Source organism: Manis javanica, chromosome 11 (genome assembly GCF_040802235.1).
Source record: "Manis javanica isolate MJ-LG chromosome 11, MJ_LKY, whole genome shotgun sequence".
NCBI classification, from domain to species: Eukaryota; Metazoa; Chordata; class Mammalia; order Pholidota; family Manidae; genus Manis; species Manis javanica.
In genome coordinates this window covers 82,126,346-82,143,675 of record NC_133166.1, presented here as the reverse complement: position 1 = coordinate 82,143,675, position 17,330 = coordinate 82,126,346, and the positions used below count along the sequence as shown (strand labels likewise).

At 40.0% G+C, this 17,330-nt stretch overlaps 1 protein-coding gene across 23 annotated transcripts in view; it reads right to left on the bottom strand.

The window, feature by feature from the left end:
- The window catches only part of LOC118971592 (uncharacterized), a 411,068-nt gene that overhangs the window by 146,423 nt on the left and 247,315 nt on the right, over positions 1-17,330 (bottom strand). For 2 of the 23 annotated variants that reach the window (XR_012122783.1, XR_012122786.1), the window contains exon 4: positions 3,067-5,263. The exons of 20 other annotated variants lie outside the window; for them this stretch is intronic. The gene's annotated coding sequence lies outside the window, so the exon portion shown is untranslated. Of the gene's footprint in view, positions 1-3,066; positions 5,264-10,512; positions 12,808-17,330 lie in introns of those variants that run through there. One more of the 23 variants, XR_012122789.1, reaches the window with a different exon arrangement.

Genomic DNA, 17,330 nt, shown 5'->3' with positions numbered 1-17,330 from the left:
ATGTCTCTGGCCTCAAAGATTGCAAAAATGCAGACAGCCACCCAAGTAGGATCTCACATCTGGAGAAGCAAGACCTACAGCTATGACTGTAATGTATCAAAGCTGAGGATGTGAGCACATGGACAAAAACATTTTTTATCCTTTAACAAGATAAAAAAAAAATCAGCAAAAGTAGGGGAGATAGTCTAAAAATCCTGTCTCATTTCTTCAGTATCCACAGGGAGTACAAAGGTCAGATATCAGACATTACATTCATCAGAGCTTGACTAGGCTGAAGATTCCTCAGAAATCTGTGGCTTAGTGTGGAACTTTCTGTCATAGCACCTGCAAGCAGTTTCATTCAACTGGACAAAATTAAATAATAGGGTTTCAGGCAAAAAAATCCAAGAAAAAGTCCCTTTCTTTTGATGACTGCAATGATTATTATGATTATCATTTTGGTTAGTAATGATAATGACGAAAAACAGCAGCAGCTAAGTGTGTGATTACAGTGTGCTAGACTCTTGGTTCTGGTTCATCTGGTTCATTTAAACTTCAGAATAGGCCACTGGTATTACCTCCATTCTGCAGCGAAGTAAACAGAGGCACAAAGTGGGTAAAGGACTTGTCTAAGGTCACAGAGCAGATTAAGGGAGGAAGGTAAGCTTCAGGGTGCAGATTCGGCTCAAATACATGAAATGAAAAGATCCTTGAAGTTGTAGATGGTGGAACCTAAGCCTTCTTTATCCACAGGGCTTGTGCAGGGCTTGGGCTGCATCAGAGTTTAGTAAACAGTAGAACAGTTAGGGGCCTTATGCTTTTGTGTGCACCCCCTGCTCTGGTGGTATCTAAATCCAGGGTAACAGGGAGCTCAGGTTCTCTTCACATGACACCTGTAGGTGGTTTTAAAGGGCAATGAGGCCATTTCTTTCTTTCTCTGTCTTTCCTATGCTAGAGAGGTCCAGAGAGAAAGGAAGCTGGGCAATCAGGCCAAATGACAGCCAAGTTTTCTGCTGTTGAGGAGGCCTTGTTTCCAGGCACTTTTTCAAATGAGATCCTAAGAATGCCCTCTGATGGTTAGGATTAGCTTTCCTTTTTCCCCCCTTCTCTCTTTCTCCCCCTCTTCTATACTGTTATCTTTTATATTCTCCTCTCTTTTTTTCCTTCTCTTCACTTTCTGTCAATTCTATGTTAGAGTCAGAGTGATTTTAAGTGTCCTAGAAATACAAATGTTGTCACTCATGTTTACATATGTAGCCATCATGTCTAACTTGGTGGGTGTGTGATCTACACTACACAAGGAGGATGTTTAGACACATCGCTGCAAACCCCAATCTAATTCCACCCTGAGTGAACTTAGTTTGAACCAAAGATAGGAAATGACCATCTTGAGCAATCCCTCTGACTTTTAAACTGTTATTATTTGATCAGGATTAAAGCACTTAGCCTGGATGAGAGCCATGTGGTGGTACCTGTGGTGAAGAACAGTCTAGATAGACACAAATATACTAACTACATGATGTCATGACTAGACAGTGCTGTGCATGGCTTGATGAGGTCACCAGCCTTGTGATAGGAGCCCTTCCCTGTACCCCAGCCTCTGGGACCTTTTGGTCTTGCCCAGTTTCAGAGCCACGGGCCCCAGAGCCCTTCTATGCTGTATTTGGCAGCTACTGCCCATCTCCTCCTCGCAGGGAACACAGTCTCCTGCCTTCATCTGCTGGCAGAAACGTGTCCTTTCGGTTTCCGAGATCACCTGGGACATATCTCTGTACATGAGATATTTCCCATATGAGAAACAGAGAGCTCACAATAAAAGACTAAATATTTCCTGTAAACTCCTGCTTGCCATGCCTTTCTTATGGCATAACATGCAGTGCAATCCTACACATAGCCAATATTGTAACTGAAAATACTACAAAGGTGCAGTTGGATGACACACTCCAAATAGTCAGATAAAGGACGCTTCACGGTATTTACCTCATTGACCTCTTTGAGGGGTTTTACACCACTGATCATTCCTCTCTCCTTCACTACCTGGCTCCTGGGACACCACTCTCTCTTGATTCCTCTCCCATCCCTCCAACATCTCCTTCTTAGTCCCCATCTCAGGCCCACCTCTTAGAAGTTGTAATCTTCCAAAGTTAGTCCTTGGTCTTCCTTTCTCACCTCTTATAGTTTCCCTAGGAAATCTCTTACACATCAAAACCTTCTGGTATCATCTGTATAGTGCTGGGTCTCCTGCCCAGACTGTAGTCCTAAGCATCAGAACTATGTAATTGCCACTGAACATCTGCATTTGGATGTGCCACAGAAATCTTAACTTTAAAAGCACCTTGAATGAACATACCTCCTCCCACCCCCAATATTTCTGCTTGGATTCCCTCTTTTGGTTAATCAAAAAAAACTATTGACCCTAAAAAAAAAATCCATGCAAGAGACACAAGAATTATCCCAAATCCTTCCTTCTCCTCATACTCCTTACCCAGTTGATTACCTCTTAAACTGCCTTCAGGATAGATTCTTTCTACTATCTCATGACCACCATGGCTGTAATATTTACACCATGGCTGCTTTAGTTCAGGACTTTCTGGTCTCTTGTCCAGAGCATCAAACTGACTTTGTAATTGGGCTCCCCAACCAGCTACTCACTCTGTACGCTGTTGCCAACACATGCTTTCTAAAACACAAATCTATTCACTGTGCCAAGTGTTTCAAAGATCCCCTCACTGCCCAGATAGTAAAGTCCAAAGTCCTTAACACAGTTTAATATTCAGGATTTCTTTGGTTATGAGTGATGGAAATTCCATATAAAGTGGCTCAAGTAGAGCCTGTATGATGAGAATGTTCAGGAGTTGATCCAAAGCTCAGACACAGGGCTCCATCTTTCCCTTTCTCTTGCTCTCCCTCCCTCCCTGGATTCTATGTTCCTTGACGTGTTTTCCTCATTTGGCAGGCAACATGTAGGCAGTCGAAGTTAGCTACGTACAATACCAGGCCTAGATGATCCATACTGTTCAAGATCCCAAAGGAGGAAAGCCCCTCTATCCCAATTTCCATACATCAAATCTTGGGAAGGGTTCTTACTGGGTCATGTGCCTTGAACTCATCATGGTCGCCGAGGAAGACTGAACACTAGGCGGGGTAGCTTGAACCACTGTCTGTCTCTAGGCGATGGCCCAACCAAGATCACAAGGAGCACAGAAATGTGGTTCTCCAGTAAAGTCAGACTGATGTTAGCACTTGAAGGGCAAAGAGATGCTGGTCAGATAAAAAGTAAGGACACCCTCCCTGGCATACACATCTCTCCATGATCTTGATAACTGTCAGTCTCTCCCATCAGTATTCCTTCTTTCCATCACTGGGCTACTTATAGTCTCCTGAATATGCCCATCTGTTTCAGGCCTTCATGCCTTTACAAGTGCTGTTTTCTCTGCCTGGGATGTTTGGCAGGCTAAGTTTTATTGCTCTTTACAACTTTAGCTGAAATATCTTCTTCCTGAGAGGCCTTTGCTGACCTCCATCTCACAAGTTGATAACTTCCTCCTTTGTGCCACTATTGTACATTGAACTTACAAACATTGTACCTCTTTTTTTTTACTCTGTGCTGCAATTATTAATTTATATCTCTGTCTTGCCTAACATCCAGGGAGAGTACTACTGTATCTCTAAACAAACAACAGATGCAAAATATTCAATAAATTATTGCATTAATAAATGTTGAGTTAATGAGTATGTGAATGGATGAGTGTTTTAATGGCAGAAATAATATATGGAGCTTGTAATTTTTCCTGGATGTCAGAAACATCCTTGACCTCATGATTTTGCTCCTTCAACCTACCTCTTGACATAGGCAGACATGGATTATATGCAGCAATTCCTCCAAAGAGAAAAAGAGATCTACCTCCATAGGACACTCAGCGGTTGCCCTCACAGACTGCTCCTTTATGCCCTTATGCAGTCAGAAGGATCACATGTTGATCTTTGAAATGCTTTTTTCTTTTTGGATAGGCAGAGAAGGGTGAAGCAAGAGGGAGGCCAAAGGGTGTCTGAAGGAGAGAAGGGGAGGCCAGATGTGGGGAAAGAATGAAGGAGATGATAGGATTATGAAGGACAAACTTCTTGTGCATTTTACCTTTGCTCATGGTTGACCAAGATGGTCTCAATGATGAGAAAGTGGCATATGAAGCTTGTGCCTGCATGACGTGGCTCTGCTTTGTGTGACAGCTAAGCAAGCTGAGTTTTGCTTAACACAACTAAATTCCTCTCAAAGAAGTGTTCTCAGAAAATGCATTAGGATAAAGAGAACTTGGATTTGCTAAGTAGAACTTATTTGATCCCAGAACATAGGTTACTAAACTCTTCACATCTATTTAATCTCCTGAAAAATGGAAAACATTAATCTTGCTTTGGCTTTCACCCTCAAAGAGTTTAGTGAACATCTCGAATGGCATGCACATTTTGTAATGGGATAAGTGCCATATGTACAGCTGTGACTTGTTAATATTAGAGAATGTTTACAACTCCTCCATAGACTGATGCTGAACTTTTTGACGTTTAGGTTTTTACTTTATGTTAACTTTCAACAATCAGATTTTAAAGGGCAGTAATAAGACTGAATACATTTATTAGATTTCTCTGCCAAGCTTGTGAATTGGATAAATAGGGATTTTTCTTCATTGGGCTAACAACATATAAATCTGTTTTACCTGAAAGAAAAGAAAAGGGGATAAAAGAAAGAGACGGAAGAGGAAAAAAAGAAGAAAAAACTATAGCTAAATCTGTTAATGTGCCTACACTCATTAAAAAAGCAAAAGACTTTTGATGATTTAAGATTACAATCAGCACCAATATGATGTTCTCAAGAAAGGCATCAAGGGGACAGGGTTCAAATTTCAAGTCATTTTTTACTTGCTAGGTCAGAAAGAGAGAATAAGCAGTTAGTGAGGACAGTTACTGTGTGTCCTAAGGAGGCAGCTCTCTTTTTCTCTCTGACTGTGGGAAAACATTCCATAGCCTTCTATTTGGAAGTGTCTGAGAGGATTGTCAGTGGGAAAAGAAAAGCAAAAAAAAAAAAATTTTTCCCAAAACCACAAGATCTGATGCCACAGATAAATATTACACTATTTAAGATATCAGTGCTTTGTATAGAATCAAGGCTCCCTAAATATTTGTTAGGTAAGTATGTGAATGAGCATGGGAGTCAGAGATAGGGAACAAGGAGATACTCATCATGTACTTGACCTTCTCAGTGTTGTTAACTTTTCTTTCTTTGTTTTTCCACCTGTGATATGGAACAAAGACAATTTTTACATTGAGAATGAATAACAGGGGGTTGCAAAGTACGCCAAGATCAAAGTAACATTACCTTGCATATGTAGGCTTAATATTTTTTTTATTAAGGCATCATTGATATACACTCTTATGAAGGTTTCACAAGAAAAACAATGTGATTATTACATTCACCCTTATTATCGAGTCACCCCCATACCCCATTGCAGTCACTGTCCATCATTGTAGTAAGATGCCACAGAGTCCGTATTTGTCTTCTCCGAGCTACACTGTCTTCCCTGTGACCCCAAACACACCATGTGCACCAGTTATGATACCCCACAATCCCCTTCTCCCTTGCTCCCCATCTGCCCTCCCTCACCCTTCCCCTTTGGTAACCACTAGTCCCTTCTTGGAGTCTGTGAGTCTGCTGCTGTTTTGTACCTTCAGTTTTGCTTTGTTGTTATTCTCCACAAATGAGGGAAATCATTTGGTATGTGTCTTTCTCTGCCTGGCTTATTTCACTGAGCATAATACCCTCTAGCTCCATCCATGTTGTTGCAAATGGTAGGATTTGTTTCTTTCTTATGGCTGAATAGTATTCCATTGTGTATATGGACCACATCTTCTTTATTCATTCATCTACTGATGGACACTTAGGTTGCTTCCATATCTTGGCTATTGTAAATAGTGTGGTGATAAACATAGGGGTGCATATGTCTTTTTGAGTCTGAGAAGTTGTTTTCTCTGGGTAAATTCCTAGTAGTGGAATTCCAGGGTCAAATGGTCTTTCAATTTTTAGTTTTTTGAGGAACCTCCATATTGCTTTCTATAATGGCTGAAATGGTATACATTCCCACCAGCAGTGTAGGAGGAATCCTCTTTCTCTGCATCCTCGCCAGCATTTGTTGTTACTAGTCTTTTCTATGTTAGCCATCCTAACTGGTATGAGGTGATATCTCATTGTGGTTTTAATTTGCATTTCCCTGATAATTAGCGATGTGGAGCATCTTTTCATGTGCCTGTTGGCCATCTGAATTTCCTCTTTGGAGAAGTATCTGTTCATATCCTCCACCCATTTTTTAATAGGGTTATTTGCTTTTTGGGTGTTGAGGCATGTGGATTCTTTATATATTTTGGATGTTAGCCCCTTGTTGGATATGGCATTTATAAATATAATCTCCCATAGGCCTAATTTTTTTTTAAGTTCTTGCATGTTTCTAAGCACTCTCCCATTGAAACTCACAGAAACAAGAGGTTATGGAAATTTTACAAGCACAATATCTAAACATACATACTTGGTCGTTTTTCTCCTGCCAACGGGACTGATCGCTTCTCCCCCATTCTGTCTCTCTCATGCTCACTAATGAGCCATTTCAAGGAATGTTGCCAGGTTCTGTTTGCATGTCTCGCTACCTGAGACAAGTGTGGGCAATTGCATGATCAGGTCCTTTGCCGATTAAGAAACCTACCTTGACTATTGCCTTAGCAGAGCTGGTAATGACCTACAAAAACTTTCTTCAGCCTCACCTCTCCCTTTCACTTCTGCTGTAATGGCAATATCTGGAGACAAAGGGGGTGGAGCCAAACTCAGGCAGAGAAAGTTTGGGAGATCACATGGCAGTGCTGAACTAAAATTAGGCACTCCCAAATTCACCTCAACATCGCTGTCAGTCAGGACAAAGCCCTCATCTAGCTTCAGATTGCCACATGGGAGGGTGAGCCCCAATTCACAAATGTTCATGGGAAAGAGGATTTTACTTCATTTCACCATGTATAGGGCACAGCGTTAGTGGGTATAGGGATTGAACATGCTTTTTCATGACCTGTAACTAGAATCTAAATGTTGCGCTTTATCTTCAGAACTGTTGAAATCTTAACTATCTTTTGGATTCTTTCTGCAATCTCAATATCACAGAGAGGAAACTGGAAATTCTTGCAAACTACATCTTGAATAGTGTCAAAAGAAGAAATGTGGAAGATCAGCATCTCTGAAAGTAGAGAGTAGCATGACTTATCTATTCCTTGGTCTTTCTTATGCATTTCTCAGCTGTGACAGGGCAGAGATTATTCTGTACAGCTCTTTGTGTTAATGCCTGGGTTTTGTAGGTATTAATATAGCAAATACTTGATGATGATGAGAATTCCTGAGGGAGCAATGAACTGACAGTAGACAACAAAAAGAAAAGACAAAACTTTTAAGGAGTCCTAAATCTTAATTTCAGCCTTGTTAGTACCATGCTAAAATCCATGTGAGCCAGCTAGTTCTTGATGTTCCCTGAGGGAAACGGTGAGGGTAGGAGAATGGCACCCAAAGTGAAATGTCTCTGCCTTTTGATATTTACCTTCCCCCCAGTCAACTGCCCCACAAGTTACCTCCATTAGGCCAAACCAACCTCACTAATGGTGAAACAACTCAAAAGATGCTTCCTGAATAAAGGCTGGTCATATCTTTTTTTGGATTTTGAGTGACTGGAGTTTTAGCATTCATTACTCTCAGCCTGCTGAGCAGGAAGAGTTTTCTGTGATGCCTTATAGGATAGTAAGGTCTCGTGGTGGTGTTCTGCACATGCATAGAGTATTAAAATGTATTAGGTATCTTCTCCTGGGAAGAAAAATAGTTAATAGGCAGGAAACTGTAATATAAGCCCAATTAGGAAGTCCTGAGTGCATTTCTCAAATGTAATTACACTTTACATTGAAAATGAGGATATGAACTAAGCCTATCAGTCAAAGATGTTTATGAGCATCTGTATGTGTCAAGCACTATGGTAGGTTTCAGGCTACAGAGCTAAATAAGACATAGTCCCTAACTTCATGGAGATGTACAAAGAAATAATTGCTATATGATAGCTTCAACAGAAGTATATACAGGGTGACTTAGAGTCAGTCAGGTATAGGGTTTTTAGGAAAGATTTTCAGAAGAGAAAATATTTGAATTGATTTTGGAGAGATGGTTAGGGATTTCCACATGGGAGGAAATGGGATAACTGGGGATGGGTGAGAATATTTCAGGCTGAGAAAAATTGGAGATACCTCCATTTTTCTTTTTCATGCACACACTCTTCAATATATGACCTTTTTCCCAAGATATTTTGATTGTTGTCAGTGAAGTGGAGGCAAAGGACATATTAAATCAGAAATATCATTTCAGAGTCAAGTATGTCATCAGAGAGAAGTTAAAAGCTGCTATTTAATCACCACGTAGGTACATTTACCATCCCAAAGTTCCACTAAACCTGCTCCCCAGACTAATTTGGGATGGCACTGGAGAGGAGATTGTGTTTGCCATTATAATGCAATTTGGAGGTTCTGTACAGTGGGGTCTTTGCCTGGTTTTGGTATTAGGGTGATACTGGCTTCATAGAATGAGTTTGGGAGTATTCCCTCCTCTTCTATTTTGTGGAACACTTTAAGGAGAATGGGTATTATGTCTTCTCTGTATGTCTGATAAAATTCTGAGGTAAATTCATCTGGCCCAGGGGTTTTGTTCTTGGGTAGTTTTTTGATTACTGATTCAGTTTCGTTGCTGGTAATTGGTCTGTTCAGATTTTGTGTTTCTTCCTTGGTCAGTCTTGGAAGGTTGTATTTTTCTAGGAAGTTGTCCATTTCTCCTAGGTTTTCCAGCTTGTTAGCATATAGATTTTCATAGTATTCTCTAATAATTCTTTGTATTTCTGTGGGGTCCGTTGTGATTTTTTCTTTCTTGTTTCTGATTCTGTTGATGTGTGTGGACTCTTTTTCTTTTAATACGTCTGGCTAGAGGCTTATCTATTTTGTTTATTTTCTCAAAGAACCAGCTCTTGGTTTCATTGATTTTTTCTATTGTTTTATTCTTCTCAATTTTATTTATTTCTCATTTGATCTTTATTATGTCCCTCCATCTGCTGACCTTAGGCCTCATTTGTTCTTCTTTTTCCAATTTCAATAATTGTGACATTAGACTATTCATTTGGGATTGTTCTTCCTTCTTTAAATATGCCTGGATTGCTATGTACTTTCCTCTTCACACTGCTTTTGCTGCGTCCCACAGAAGTTGGGGCTTTGTGTTGTTGTTGTCATTTGTTTCCATATGTTGCTGGATCTCCATTTTAATTTAGTCATGAATCCATTGATTATTTAGGAGCATGTTGTTAAGCCTCCATGTGTTTGTGAGCCTTTTTGCTTTCTTTGTAGAATTTATTTCTAGTTTTATATCTTTGTGGAAAAGTTGGTTGGTAGGATTTCAATCTTTTGGAATTTACTGAGGCTCTTTTTGTGGCCTAGTGTGTGGTCTATTCTGGAGAATGTTCCATGTGTACTTGAGAAGAATGTGTATCCTGTTGCTTTTGGCTGTAGAGTTCTATAGATGTCTATTAGGTCCATCTGTTCTAGTGTGTTGTTCATTGCCTCTGTGTCCTTCCTTTTTCTGTCTGGTGGATCTGTCCTTTGGAGTGAGTGATGTGTTAAAGTCTCCTAAAATGAATGCATTGCATTCTATTTCCTCCTTTAATTCTGTTAGTATTTGTTTCACATATATTGGTGCTCCTGTATTGGGTGCATATATGTTTATAATGGTCATATCCTCCTGTTGGACTGAGCCCTTTATCATTATGTAATGTCCTTCTTTATCTCTTGTTAATTTCTTTATTTTGAAGTTATTTTGTCTGATACTAGTATTGCAACACCTGCTTTTTTCTCTCTGTTGTTTGCATGAAATATCTTTCTCTATCCCTTGACTTTTAATCTGTGCATGTCTTTGGGTTTGAGGTGAATCTCTTGTAAGCAGCATATAGATGGGTCTTGCTTTTTTATCCATTCTATTACTCTGTGTCTTTTGATTGGTGCATTCAGACCATTTACATTTTAGGTGATTATTGAAAGATATGTACTTAATTCCATTGCAGGCTTTAGATTCGTGGTTACCAAAGGTTCAAGGTTAGCTTGTTTACTACCTTACTGTCTGACTTAACTCGCTTATTGAGCTGTTATAAACACAGTCTAATGATTATTTCTTTCCCTTCTTTTTCCTCCTCCTCCATTCTTCATATGTTGGGTGTTTTGTTCTGTGCTCTTTTTAGGAGTGCTCCCATCTAGAGCAGTCCCTCTAAGATACCCTGTAGAGGTGGTTTGTGGGAAGCAAATTCCCTCAACTTTTGCTTGTCTGGGAATTGTTTAATCCCTCCTTCATATTTAAATGATAATTGTGCTGGATACAGTATCCTTGGTTCAAGGCCCTTCTGTTTCATTGCATTAAATATATCATGCCATTCTCTTCTGGCCTGTAAGGTTTCTCTTGAGAAGTCTGATGAGAGCCTGATGGGTTTTCCTTTGTAGGTGACCTTTTTTCTCTCTCTGGCTGCCTTTAATACTCTGTCCTTGTCCTTGATCTTTGCCATTTTAATTATTATGTGTCTTGGTGTTGTCCTCCGTGGGTCCCTTCTGTTGGGAGTTCTGTATGCTTCCATAGTCTGAGCAACTATTTCCTCCCCCAGTTTGGGGAAGTTCTCAGCAATTATTTCTTCAAATATACTTTCTATCCCTTTTTCTCTCTCTTCTTCCTCTGGTACCCCTATAATGTGGATATTCTTCCTTTTGGATTGGTCACATAGTTCTCTTAATATTGTTTTATTCCTGGAGATCCTTTTATCTCTCTATGTGTCAGCTTCTATGCGTTCCTATTCTCTGGTTTCTATTCCATCAATGGCCTCTTGCATCTTATCCATTCTGCTTATAAATCCTTCCAGAGTTTGTTTCACTTCTGTAATCTCCCTCCGATGTCTGTAATCTCCCTCCAGACTTCATCCCTTAGCTCTTGCATATTTCTTTGCAGCTCTTTCAGCATGTTTATGATTTTTATTTTGAATTCTTTTTCAGGGAGACTGGTTAGATCTGCCTCTGCAGATCCTTTCTCAGGTGTTTTTTGAACTATCTTGGACTGGACTAAATTTTTTTTCCTTTTCATGGTGATAGCGGTGGCTGTAGGCAGGTTGTGGGTGTGTCTGCTGGAAGAAGAAAGTCCTTTCCTGCTTGCAGGATGCCTTGCCCTTCTCTGCTGCCTGTGATGGCTACCCGCACTCCTGGAGCAGCCACCGGGTTAGTCCCCTAAGCTGCTGTGGGTGGGGTCTCCATCAGAGCAGCACAGAGCCCTGCAGGGAGTGGCAGGCACACCAGGTGCACTCCTCCATGCTAGCAGCGACCCTGCCGGGCAGCTGTGTAACAACAGCTGCCTTTGGGTCTGGCCTGAGCAGCTGTGCGTTGGGCTAAGATTCTGGTTGGCTGCTGGGAGCACACCTGCTCCCACTGGCTCTGCTGCAAGTGCGCACGGGGCTCTCCCGCACAGGCCTCTACCGGCCTCCTCTGGCTTCACTGCCACCGGTGCGCATAAGCTGCGCCCGGGCTGTTCAGTTGTGCTGCTGCAGGCTAGCACAAGCCTCTCCTCATTCTGTCTGGTGCCGCTGTTGCACAGATCTGCTCCTGGTCCTTTCCGGCACTGCTGCCCCCGGCACGCACTGCCACTCTCCCGCTACTGGGCCGGTGTGTCAGGGTCCACACCAGTTGAAGGAACGACTGGCAGGCTGCTTAGTGCCATGAGGGGCTTCAGAGCTGCACTGTCTCCCTGGGTTTTAGGGCGCCTAAGTTTCCCTGGGATTCCCAGCTGCTGACTATGTGTGCCACGACAACTTCGTCCAGCTATGGGGTCCCTGTCTCTTTAAGACTTGCAGAAAGCACTCGCTTTTCTTTTGTCTCAGGGGTGCCAGTTGCAGGGACCTGCCCACAGGTTTTGCTTTTCCATTTCTGTAATATCCAGCACCCCGTGCACCATGTGTCTGCGTTCCAGGTGCGGATTTCTAGAGCTGGTTGTTTAGCAGTCCTGGGCTTTCACTCCCTCCCCATTCTGACTCCTTTCTTCCTGCCAGGTTTTGGGGTTGGGGAGTGTTCGGGTCCCGCCTGGCTGCAGCTTGTATCTTACTCCCTTTGTGTGATGTTGAGTTCTCACAGATGTATCCTGGCTGTTGTACTGCATCCACTGGTGTCTCTTTTAGGAATAGTTGTATTTATTGTATTTTCATAAATATATATGTTTTGGGGAGAAGATTTCCTCTGAACTACTCACACTGCCATCTTCCTGTCTCAGCCAACATTCTTGATTTTAAAACCAGCAAGAGACTTTTGAAAAGTTTCACAGTTCTAAAAGTCAGAGAAAGCATTTACAATTTAAAGTTTTCTAAAGTAAATTCTCTAAGAAAATGTCTATCTGGGTCCAGAATTAGGAAGAAGCCTGTCAGCTGAGGGAAACATTAAGGCCATCTTTGTGATTGATGACATTTTGCCATTGATGACACTCTTTTTTCTAGCATGCTCACCTCTATTTCTTACTTTTGGCCCTTGGGGTAATTAAACTCACAGGCAACAAAATCAAAACTCATTACCTTCCTCAGGGATGGCTTTACAATCCCTCCTCACTGCTTCCACTCATTGAGAACTGAAGCTGGGTTTGTACAATAGAAGCAGATTTCGCCTTTACTAAGAGTCCTCCTGGTTCATGCAGTACGATGGCTAAAAAGTCCAAGCATTCTGCAAACAAGATAGAAGACACCAAAGAGCTACTGTTGACCTCAGCAAAGGCAAACCTTTTCTAGTTAGAAATGTCATAAAGCCTGTCTCCCTCCAGGGAGCCCAGACTGGCCCTACCGGAAAAGAACCCTAATTTTCCATATAATTTCTCCCTTATAGATGTTGTTCCAGATAATAAGGAGTAGTGTTGCCCAACTCATTTTATGAGCCTGAAGTAGTCTTGATTTCAAAAGCAGATGAGGATGATTCAACACTTTTTGGAATAAAATTTTTTGTTTTGTTTTAGAAAACTAGGAATAGCCAGGAAATTTCTTAGCATGATAAAAGTTCTTTACCAAAAACCTAAAGCAAACACTGTGGTTTATGAAGAAACCTTAGAGGCATTCCTTTAAAGACCAGGAGCAAGACAGGCACACACTTGTTACTATTCTACATACCATGCTGGTGAAAGTTACCTAGAAAGATAAAGAAATAAATTCAAGGATTGCAAGAAACAATAAAACTTTAAATTTGCAAGTCATATGTTTATCTTCCTAGAAAAACCACCTGACATATAGAGCAACTCTTAGAACTGTTAAGAGTTCGATGTGTTTGTTGGAATCAAGATTACCTGGCAATAATCAGAGCACATTTCTTCATCCATAGTAATCAAATAGAAAATGTAATTTAGAAAAAGAGAGAGTTCTATCACAACAACAAAGTTATCAGAAGTGAACTTCCCCAAGAGTACACAAGATTTCTAGAAGAGGACCTGAATAAATGAAAGGCATTTTATTATTTTGGATATGAGAACTTAATATTATAAAGAAACAAATTCACTCCACATTTACCTATAAATTTAGTGTTAATCCAATAAAACTTTCCTCTGAATCTTTGGAGAAACAGAAAAAAAAAATTTCTAACATCTCAGAAAAAGAAGACTAGAGAGAAAAGACTTGTCCTATAAATTTTTAAGAATACTAAAAATTCATCATAATAAAAAGTTTCAAAGTTGAACCACTGTGTTGTGTATTTGAAACCTCCCTAAGATTGTATATCAATGATACTTTAGTGAAAAAAAGGGTTTAGGGAATAGTTTCAAGACGATGGAGCCCAGAGAAACAGACCCATGAATATGCACCACAAGAAGTTATGCAAACCTATGAAGAAAGGGCAAATGGTTTAGTTAATGGTGTTAAGAAAACAGGCTTGCAATATGTGCAATAAAACTGCATTCCTTTTTCAGTAGAAAATGCAAATGGTAGAGAGCAGATGGATTCAGAACTAAATGTTAAAATTAATCTATACAGTTTTATTCCAGAAAATGTAACAGAATATCCTTGTGACCTAGAGGTGGAGGGAAATATTCTTAAAAAACCTTCCCCTTAAAATAATCCCAGAGATCTTTAGCAGATAATTGATGGATTTAATTACATCACAATTAAGTCTTTCCGTTCAAAGAAGGGCATTATGGATAAAGTTTCCAGACACTTTACATATTGGGAGAAGATGTTTAAATCTCTAAAACCACAAGAGGCTCATATTTAATATAAGGAACACATGAAAATCAGTAAGACAGGAATCTCCAATCAAAAGATAGGCTGAGGACATGATTACACAATTTGTAGGGGAGAAAATCCAAAAGCTAACAAACATGTGAAAATCTGCCCAAATACATTAGAATCAGAAAAATGCAAATTAATCAGCGATGAAACATGACTTTATTACATTTGTTAAGCTGGCCAAAAAAGCCCAAAAAACAAAATAGGACATTCCTTTGTGAATGGAAATATGGGACATCTTTCCCAGAGAGTAGAGACTGGTGCAGAGACCATTCTAGGAATACTTAGTCCATATAAATGTCCCCATACCTTATGACCTAGTATTTGGACTTCTGGATAATCTCCACACAATACTCTCCAAAAATATTTTCACAAAGTTCCATAAGGGAATATATTCAAAGAATCTCATCATACAGTTGGTTTGGGTGGTGGAAACTAGATGCAATCCCAGTGCCCAATCCTGGGGGAAGTTAGGTTGGAAATGAAGAACCCCCACCATGAAGGACTGTGGAGTGAAAGAAACCTGACTGCATATATCCAGGACTTCATAAATGGATGCTAAAAAACTTTTGGCAGAATGTTTAAGAAGAAAGAAAAGACAGAAACATGAGAGAAATTCATAAATAGTTCTATTTGCATAAATTAAAAATTCATGTACATAATTATGTATTTTGTGGGAACAAATATGTACAAAAGGATACACACTAAGCATTTTAGAATACTGGCCTAGGATGTAGAGTCTGGAGGTGGAGAGTAGGAGTAGGAAAAGGAATAAAAACAAATGAAAGAATGAAAGAAATCAAGCAAGTGACTAGCACGGACCTATGACAATAATGAGCATTCTGATGAGTATGACTAACTCAACTGTAGCTATTTATATCTATCTATATCTGTCTGTCTTCTGTCTATCTATCTACCTACCTACCTATCCTTCATCCATCCATCCATCCATCCATCCATGAAGAGACATGGATTATTTCCACCAGATAGGAGCACAGAATGGAATCACAGAATGCTCTTATTGGAAGGGCTGCTTAAGATGGACTTTTATATATTTTCAACCTCTAGGAGAGTCTTCTTCAAACTCTAGTTCCTTCACTAAGAGTACATGTCAATTCCAAAAGAAAAAGAAGAAAAACAGGAATACAGATAAACAGGCTTAAAGAACCATTATTTAACCATTACTGATATAATTAAAGTTACTGAGTAAGAAAGCTTCAGTCATGAAAGAAAAAAATAAAGCCAAATGCAGGATTCATTAATAAATTTGTCACATCCACAAAACAACACAATTTCCAGGAAAATAAGTTAATGCAATCCAAATACAGCTGTGTTTTTTGATGATCATTGTGGAGACTCAATGCAGCAGGACAGATTGAATTTCAACCAAGTTAACGCAGTATTTTGCTGCCAGGCAGAAATGTCCTTAAAGTGCCATGGCATGTTCCTGGTTCACAGTTCATCTGGAGCAGGTCTGATAACTTCTAGTAGACTAACATCTTATGCTTTGCTTAATGTCAGTTTCATCAGTTTTCCCATTTTTGGTACCAAAGCAAAGGAAGATGACTTTACAGTAGGTTAAAATTCTAGAGAAAGGAAATAAGTTGTTCATTTAATGAATTAAATAGCAGCTGCTTCTAACATACGTAGATGGATACCCATACTCAAGCAGATGTATTGGTTTCCTTTGGGAAATGTTATAAACAGGAAAAAATAAACACCCTTCTCACAGATTTAAAAAATAGTTCTTTTGGCATTTGTGTAATATCTCGATTAAAAATGTGGGTCACCAGGTATTCCACTCCTAGGAATTTACCCTAAGAATACAGGAGCCTGGTTTGAAAAAGACATATGCATCCCTATGTTTATCACAGCACTATTTACAATAGCCAAGAAATGGAAGCAACCTAAGTGTCCATCAATAGATGAATGAATGGATAAAGAAGAGGTGGTACATATACACAATGGAATGTTACTCAGCCATAAGAAAAAACAAATCCCACCATTTGCAACAATATGGATGGAGCTAGAGGGTATTATGCTCAGCGAAATAAGCCAGGTGGAGAAAGACAAGTATTAAATGACTTCACTCATCTGTGGAGTATAAGAACAAAGCAAAAACGGAAGGAACAAAACAGCAGCAGGCTCACAGAACCCAAGAATGTACTAACAGTTACCAAAGGGAAAGGGACTGGGGAGGAAGGGTGGGAAGGGAGGGATAAGGGGGAAAAGGGGCATTACGATTAGCACACATAATGTAGGGGCAGGGGGGGACACAGGAAAGGCAGTATATAGAGATAAGACAAGTAATGATTCTATAGCATCTTACTATGCTGATGGACAGTGACTATAATGGGGTATGTGGGGGGGACTTGATAATAGGGGGAGTCTAGTAACCGTAATGTTGTTTATGTAATTGTACATTAACAATACCAAAAAAAAATGCAGGTCACATGAAACAGTATACCCAAACTGAAGAAACTAAGTGCAAAAGAATCAGAAACATTAGGGAGAGCTAAGGGCCTATTTTGCTATAGAGGGATTAGGATCAGAGATAACCACATACTGCCTTCCCACTGTCAAGTGGAACCATGAGTGCTCAGGATAGACATTCTAGGACTTTCATTCATCAAAAACATATCAGAGAACAATTCATTCTCTAGATACTGTTCTCAGACCTGTAAACTGGACTAGAAAACCCTGTATATTCTAATGGGATCAGACAGACAGGAAAAGTGTAAACAAGTAAATTACTAAATTTTACATAACATTAAGCAACAGGGAGGGAAAAAGAGGGAAAGTAACAATGGGGGAAAGAGGAGAAAGAGTAAGATGGAGCTCAGGGGTGTGTATTTTGGCAGTGGTGGTAACTCCAGCTAGGAAGGTTAGAGAAGGCCTAATTGAGGAACTGTCTTTTGGGTGAAACTGAATGGTAAAAGTATGGGATGATAGGTAGGAAAGAGTGTTATAGGGAGAGGGAAA